Below are 7,723 nucleotides of genomic sequence, written 5' to 3'. Positions count from 1 at the left end.
TCTGGCTGCCTCCTGGTGCACTTCGGGGTTTGTAGTTCAGTGAGGCCTAAGAGCTCTCTGGCTGAGGGTTCTCAAGGCCCCTCTTTAAACTCCAAGTCCCAGAATGCAAGAGGAATCAGCCAGAGCGATTAAAGTAGAGTGTAGTGCGGAAACCTCTAGCCAGAGAAAGGCTTCCTCTCTCTCACAGAGAGGCCTGGCTGGAGGGAAAATGGCCGCCGCCAAACTAAGGCCCTTTCCTTTCTCTTTCCCCTCGTTTCCCCCCTTTGGAGAACTCACGCCCAGCATTCACACAATGAAGGGGAAGACGGCCTTTTTCAGATTTCCCCATTATTATTATTATTATTATCATTAAGTGCACATTCGCTCAGGGTGACCCGGGGGTCCTCCTTTTCCAGGGCACGTCCTACATTCCTACCTTCTGTCCAGGAGGGATTCCAAAACGTCCTCCATTTTGAGCTAAACAGCATAGGTTTATATGCGTGGGAGTGTTTTTAAGTTTTAGTTGGTCACGTCCTACATTTATTTCTTGCATGCCCTCCATTTTGCAGTGCCTCGTTCTCCAGGTCCTACTTTTGCAGTGCGTGCCCAGCAGCATGTTAACCATCTGTCCAGGAGGAATTCCAAAATGTCTTCCATTTGGGGCATGACAAGGAAGCATGGGTTTATATTTATAGGAGTGTTTTTAGCTTTTCTGTGGTCCTGTCTTCCATTTTATCTCGCATGTCCTCCATTTTGCAGCACCTTGTAAGCCTCGGGTGTTGACCAGATGTCCTCCTTTTCCAGGGCATGCACTACATTTCAACTGTCTTGCCTAGGAGGGTATTCCAGAAGTGTCCTCCATTTTGAGCATGACTAAGAAGCATGGCTTTTAAGAGAGATTTTAGATTTTCTGTGCTCTTGCCCTCCATTTTCCTCGAATGTCCTCCATTTTGCAGTGCCTTGTCCTCCTTGACAGCCTTTCTTATGGGAGGACTGCTCAACACAGTACTAGGGGGGCTAGTTTTGGTGTTTGAAAATGCCCATATCCCTTTGGCATTCATGTCCGCAAGAAACATTGAAATGCAGTTTGACACCACTTTAATTGCTGTGGTTCAGTGCTATGGGATTCTGGGATTTGCAGTTTTGTGAGAGATTTAGCCTTCTCTGTCAGAGAGCTCTGGTGCCACAACAAACTACAAATCCCAGAATTCCATAGCACTGATCCCTCGCACTTAAGGTGGTGTCAAACCTCTTTTATTTCTCTGTGTGTGAAAGCAGCCTAAGGGAAATTTGTTCAAAGCCAGTTGAGAAGTTTCTAACTGAGGTGCATTATAGTGATCCCCCCCCCCCCCCCCAGGGAGGTTACAATCCATAAACAATCAGATTAATTTAAAAGCCTCTCAGATTGTCAGCTCTTTCCCTGGTGCGGTTTCCTTGCGTACCCTGAAAAGTGCCAAGCCCATGTTAATGAGGCACTTCCAAGTAAATGGTTGGTTCAAAGTCGGGTTAATAACTCAAGTGCCTGAAAATAAAACTGATAGTCTTAATTTAAACACCCCAATAGATGCTAGTTCTGGTTATGGATGCTGAAGGCTGAGAGAGATATGAAAAGAATCATAGTAAACACTGTATGTACAAGAAGCAGTTTATTTTTAAACTGTTCAGATATCAACTCTTACTATGGATTAAAGCACCAAACAGCGGGAATACTACAAAACAGTGCAGCATGTTGTAAAATTTACAAAACAGAATTGATCAGTACAAGTCCATTATTTTTATTCAATAATGCATAATACTGTATTAATGCCTTCATTTTAAAAATAGTTGTTCCCCCTTATTACAACTAATGTAACACTTGTTGTGGCATGTACATTTTAGAAATTTTAGAGAAAACTAACCGGTAACAGCTAAATAGGTCTGTTGCATAAAATATTATTTAACTTTCTTTTAAAGCAAAGCTATACCTTTTACTGAAGCTCAGCAGTTTATTTTTGAAAAGTATAATGCATGTAAATACATTCCACAGTTGTTTCATAAGAGGCATAATTTCCAAGCCCTTATTTCTTATTGCCCAGTGAATAGAAATACTTGCGTAAAAAGAAGATTTGTATGGACTGTGTCTAAGATCAAACTCCATTATAGCTAAATAAATCAGATAGGAATCTGTCAGCCTCTTCATTCACTTGCAGTTTTACATGTTCTGTGTAGGTACTGAATAAGATTGTTTACTGAATACTGTATAAAATACATGATGTAACATCTTCATTTTTTTGTTTGTTTTACTGATAATTGCACTTAAGAGTAGAATAGATGCAGTCTACTTTTGTTTTGGACTGATTCAGCTGAAATGAAAGGAATTTGAATTATGATTTTATCAGGCTGTCACACTAACACTTATTGTGGATGCTCAGCACCCTGTAGAGTAAGGGTTGGCAACTGGAGGCCTGTGGGCCATAGGCAGCCCCTTTGGAGAATCATAGAATCATGATTGGCTGGCCTTCTAGTTGCCAACATAGAGATGAAAGAGGCATGGGAAGAGTGGCATATCTGGCAATATAAATTCTTAGCGGGTGCCTTTGTGGGGCTGGCCCTCCACCTTTCGTTGTCCCTCAAAGTGGCCTCTAGGAAAACTGGTAACTAACCAGAGCTGTAGAACCATGCCACAATTGTTTGCAAGGCAACTAATCAAATTTACATTATCTTCTCTGAAGCAAGGCACATTTCTTAGATTAACTGAGGTCCAAAATACACTGCAAAAATAATCCAGTTTGGGATCGATTTAACTGCCTGGCTCAGTGCCAGGGAATGCTGGGAACTGTAGTTTATTGTGGTGCCAGAGCTCTCTGACAGAGAAGGCCAAATGTCTCACAAAACTACAGTCCCCCGAATTCCCTAGCCCTGAGCAGGGCAGTTAAAGCAGTCTCAAACTGGATTATTTCTGCAATGGGTTTTGGACCCAAGTTCGTTTTCTCTTAATGCAATGAATAGTAGCAATTGTTAGGCTTAAACAGTGGTAACTTTGGCACCTGTGTATTTACTCTACATATATATATATATATATATATATATATGAGTTTTCTTGGTAGGGTAGTGGACAAACACATTGAAAATTCAGTCTCTTTACAGCAAAATGGATAAAAGGCAGGAGCAAGCTGAGTTTATAGTTGCATCTATATCTATCCTGGATGAAATCCAGTTTAGAAGAAAATGTTTAAAAATCAAGAATGCCTTTTCAATTCTGTGTAACCTATCCCTTTGGGGAGATACCCTTGCAGCTTACCCTTGAAGGCGAATGATTGTGCTTAGAGTTCTGTAATGGTATGGTTTTATTATGGGATTTTATCCTTTTATGAAATGTCTGTATGGTTTTAATTGTCTGTACACCGCTTTGATCTGTGGAAAAGCGGTATATAAATAAAAATTATTATTATTATTATTATAAATTCAGAGGGCATGATACATGAAAAATTAAATCCTTCCCATTGTTTTCAGTGGGAGAGATTTATGCATTGTTCTACCTTTTACATAAATGGGATTAAATAGTGCCCAATTTTGGATGGATGATGCCTAGAGAACATGTATTTGGATTATATTCCAACAGAACCACAAGCTTTATAGCCCCTTAAAAAGTACACTGAAATGAGGTCAGCAGTTGAATGTTGAGTATGTGAAGTCGAAGGCTTTATGTTTCCCACAGAGATGCTTGTTTTTCTGAATGAACATATGCTATGAATACAGTTTATTCAGTATGCAGGAATACATTACTTTGGAAAAGTAGTATTTATCTGTCATTTTTAAATATTACATTGGAAATGGGAACTTCCTAAAGCAGGATTTCTCAGCCAGGGTTCCCTGAAAACTAGGCTTCTGCAAGAGGTGTCTGGGGAGCTGCGAGAGGTTCTGCAACCACATCCTTTTTTTGAGCGGTATCTATACAACCAGCCCTCCATATCTACAGATTCAACTATCCATGGCTTGAAAAAATTCCATTAAAAAAAAAACAACCTAACAAATCTTGCTTTTGTCAATTATATAGGGGACACCATTTTACAACACCATTGTTTATAATGGGACTTGAGCATCCAGGAGTTTTGGTATCCATTGGGGCTGAGGGGAGCTGGAACCAAACCCCAGCAGATACCACATGCCTATTGTAATCTTTTTTATCCAGGGGTTCCCTGAGAACTGGAAATTATTTCAAGGGTTCCTTCAGAGTGCAAGGGTTGAGAAAGGCTTTTGTAAAGAATGCTTAAAAAAAAAGAATAAAATCAAACTACATATGAGAACAAGTGCAGGAACTATATGTAGGTTAATCAGGGCAAGAGAGCCAGCCTGATGTAGTAGTTTGAGCATTGGACTAGGATCCTGGGGACAAGAATTTGAATCTCTGCTCAGCCATGGAAACTCACTGGCTGACCTTGAGCAAGTCACATTCTCTCAGCCACAGAGGAAGGCAAAAGGAAAGCCCCCCCCCCTTTAATAAATCTTGCCACAAAAACTCCATGATGGATTCACCTTAGAATCGCCATACGTCACAAAAGACTTGAAGGCACATGACAATAGATCAAGGCAAATAATTAAAATTACCCAATTTTCCTCAAAAACTAAAACAGTAAAGTTAGAGTAGTGAAGGACTGAGGAAGATGAATGCAGAATAATCTATAAATTATTCTTAACGTAACAGGGAACATTAGAGTCTTTATAAAATTCACATACTAAATAAAACTGTTGTTGAAAATTCATCTGGATCCTTATACAAAGCAGCCACTTGTTCACAATTTTATAGTCTGCTGACATCTAGTGGTAATTTCATGGCTTAACTGCTGTAATGAGCAGGGGACACATCTAATGAAATGTCAATTATTTTCAGGGCTTTAAAGCTAATTCCTTTTCCATGAGACCTTGCACCATGAAATATAGCCCAGACAAGCATTTTAGAAATTCTCTCTGAAGCATCTCCAGTATTTGGAAGGTAACTGATCAAACTACGCTTGCAGAAAAGTACCTGCAACTAAATTAGCATGGATTTCCTAATCATGGCAATGTACCAAAGATTAAACTCAAATTGCAATATATGATTATACATCACGTGATAAAATAAATAATACTGAATACAATAATATAGCTATTGCTACCAGCTTGTGTAGGTTTATCCTGGGGGAAATTTATGGTGGCATCCCAGAGACCACAGAGTAGGATGGACCTTCCCCTCTGTGGGTGGAGAGGCGGTCCACCTGTGGGAGTCCTTTCTAAAGCAGAGCCTTCTGCTTATAATGTTACCCTGGCAGTGGGGCCAAACTTAGGATGGTTTCAGGTCATCTTTTTGGTGGCAGAGTAGCCGCAGAACTATAAGCCCTCTTGTTCTCCAACATACATACACTTTGAAAGCCAGAAAGGACAGCAGCCCAAGAGATGGCTTTTTGAAAAAAAAATAGATGGGAAGAGGGAGAAAATGTGAGACTTTTATTGGAACAGCTTCTGAGTGTTTGACCAAACAAACAACGTGTGTGCAACTGTCTGCAGACTGAGATACAACTATGAAAAATATTCACTTTAACAAATCCCAACATCCAATTTCAACATCCAACAAATCTCTCTTTTCCATATAGCCCTTTGTAACCTCGGTTTACCCTTCTGTGTTCTCCAGTTTTTCCTTCTCTCAGTAACAGAAAGGGCATTGGTGTATAATATAAAAACCCAACTGTACAGATTGAAGTACCAGAAGATAAAAGAACTGATGTTGCTGTCAGTTGATTGATCTGATTGCCACTGATTTTTGTCACCTGAAAAAGACCACTAAATGCAGAAACAGAACTATGCACAGACCCCTTTAACTTTCAGGGCAGTTGTGAAAGTTGATCTTCTGTTATGAGATTAAGATTTTTAACTGAGAAGCTTGTTAATTTTTCTTTCTTAACTTGGTGTAGTTTTTCTTCATTTACAGAACAGCTTAATATCCATCCAGAGCAAAATAATGTTAAATAAGCCTCAAAAGCCATAAACTACAGCTAACATATATAACTCACAAAGTTGTTAACAGGTGAAGCAATGTTAACTTTTCAGTCTTACTTTTTAAAATGTATAATAATAAGCATCTTCTACCATGAAGACTTGTACACTATTTGAAAACATTGCCTGGAGGTTGTCTACAAGACTTCTACAAGCAGTAAAAATAGAAATAATATATAATATTGCTGAAGATTCATAGGAGAGCATTCCAGAACCCTCTTCTACCTACACTACTGGAGAGCATCATGTCATCCTTACAGAAGTGAAGTCTGGCCAGTAATGCAAACCAGCACTTTGGAATATGCTTAAACCCATCTCTAGAACTCAGAATTAGGATGGAGCCAATTAGCACCAAAATAAATGGGGGAAGGTGAATTCAATCTTCCTTGGTTTTGGTCAAACCATGAAGTATGATTTTCCTTGATTCCTGTAAACATATGAATGCTCATAAGAACTTTGTGGCTATTTGATCACTATCAGTGCTTCCTGGAGTTTGAACAGCATTTTGATAATTAGTGAGAAAGGTGTTCAGACAATACTTTCATAATTAATGAGAGGAAAATTGCCAGAAGAACATATTGAAAATGTCCAAGGTCAAATGATTGAAGTACCCCTGTGAAGCCATAATTTCTTTCTGTAAATCAACTGCTTTATCAGTTCTGAAGCTTCTTCCAACTATATTGGCTAACTCTTAACTCACAAAGGGCAGCAAATACTTTTTACAGCTGTGGAATACAGAAATATCAGTACAAAGAGCTATTATTACAGAGAGGTGATAAACAGTCAGATTAAGTTTTTCTTTTCCAACAAAAATAAAGTTATTAGCCCTCTTCACTGCACTCTCATCAAAGTAATAGCTTCCTTCTTAACTCTCCTTCCTAAGTCTTCCTTCCTAACTCAGTCTGATTCTCAGATACTGACTCTTCCTAAGCAAGTCCTGTTCACATGTCTTTTCATCCTCAAATCTTGTGGTAATCATTACAGACCTTAGCACATTATTGACATTTTTAAGATTGTGACTCTTCAGCATTGTAAAATAAAAGATGTAATAATCAAAACTTAAAGAGACTGAATAAAGCTTTGCCAGTACAATATTATTGGTTCAGCTTAAGTCTCACTTAAATATAAGGGACCTTACAGCACCTTTGAGACTAACTGAAAGAAAGAAGTTGGTAGCATGAGCTTTCATACAGTTGAGCCTACTTCTTCAGATGCATATTTGGAAAGGAGAATCCATAGACAGACCTGTATAAGCTATTTGTGTGTGAGAAAGTCAATTCAAACTCAAAGCCTTATGTGTGTGGAAATGAGGTGACAAGTTCAATGTTAACAATGGTTATTGGGGGACAAAGGCAGGAGGAAGGTTGTTGCACGAAGTCAAAGAGAGTAGATAACCATATGAATGAGTGTTGGAATGCAGTGTGGGAAACAGAGAGGAGAGACCAATTGGTCAAGGACACCCTCATGAGGTTGAGGGTTAGGTAGTGTGTGTAGTGTGCCAACCCATTGCTTATGGACTATAGTATGTGGATGCGTTCTACTATTTCTCTTTCCAATCAACAATTACAGTTAATAATGAACTTGTCACCTCATTTCCATACTTACAAGGTTTTGAATTTGAATTGACATTCTCACACACAAATTACTTATATACTGTAGGTCTGTCTCTGGATTCTCCACTCCAAAAATGCATTTGAGGAAATGATCTGAAGTCTATGAAAGTTCATGCTACCAA

The sequence above is a fragment of the Sceloporus occidentalis genome, unplaced genomic scaffold, assembly GCF_023333645.1.
Source record: "Sceloporus occidentalis isolate IW3139 unplaced genomic scaffold, rSceOcc1.0.p SCAF_1, whole genome shotgun sequence".
Classification (NCBI taxonomy): Eukaryota; Metazoa; Chordata; class Lepidosauria; order Squamata; family Phrynosomatidae; genus Sceloporus; species Sceloporus occidentalis.
Note: the sequence above shows the minus strand (reverse complement) of the source record.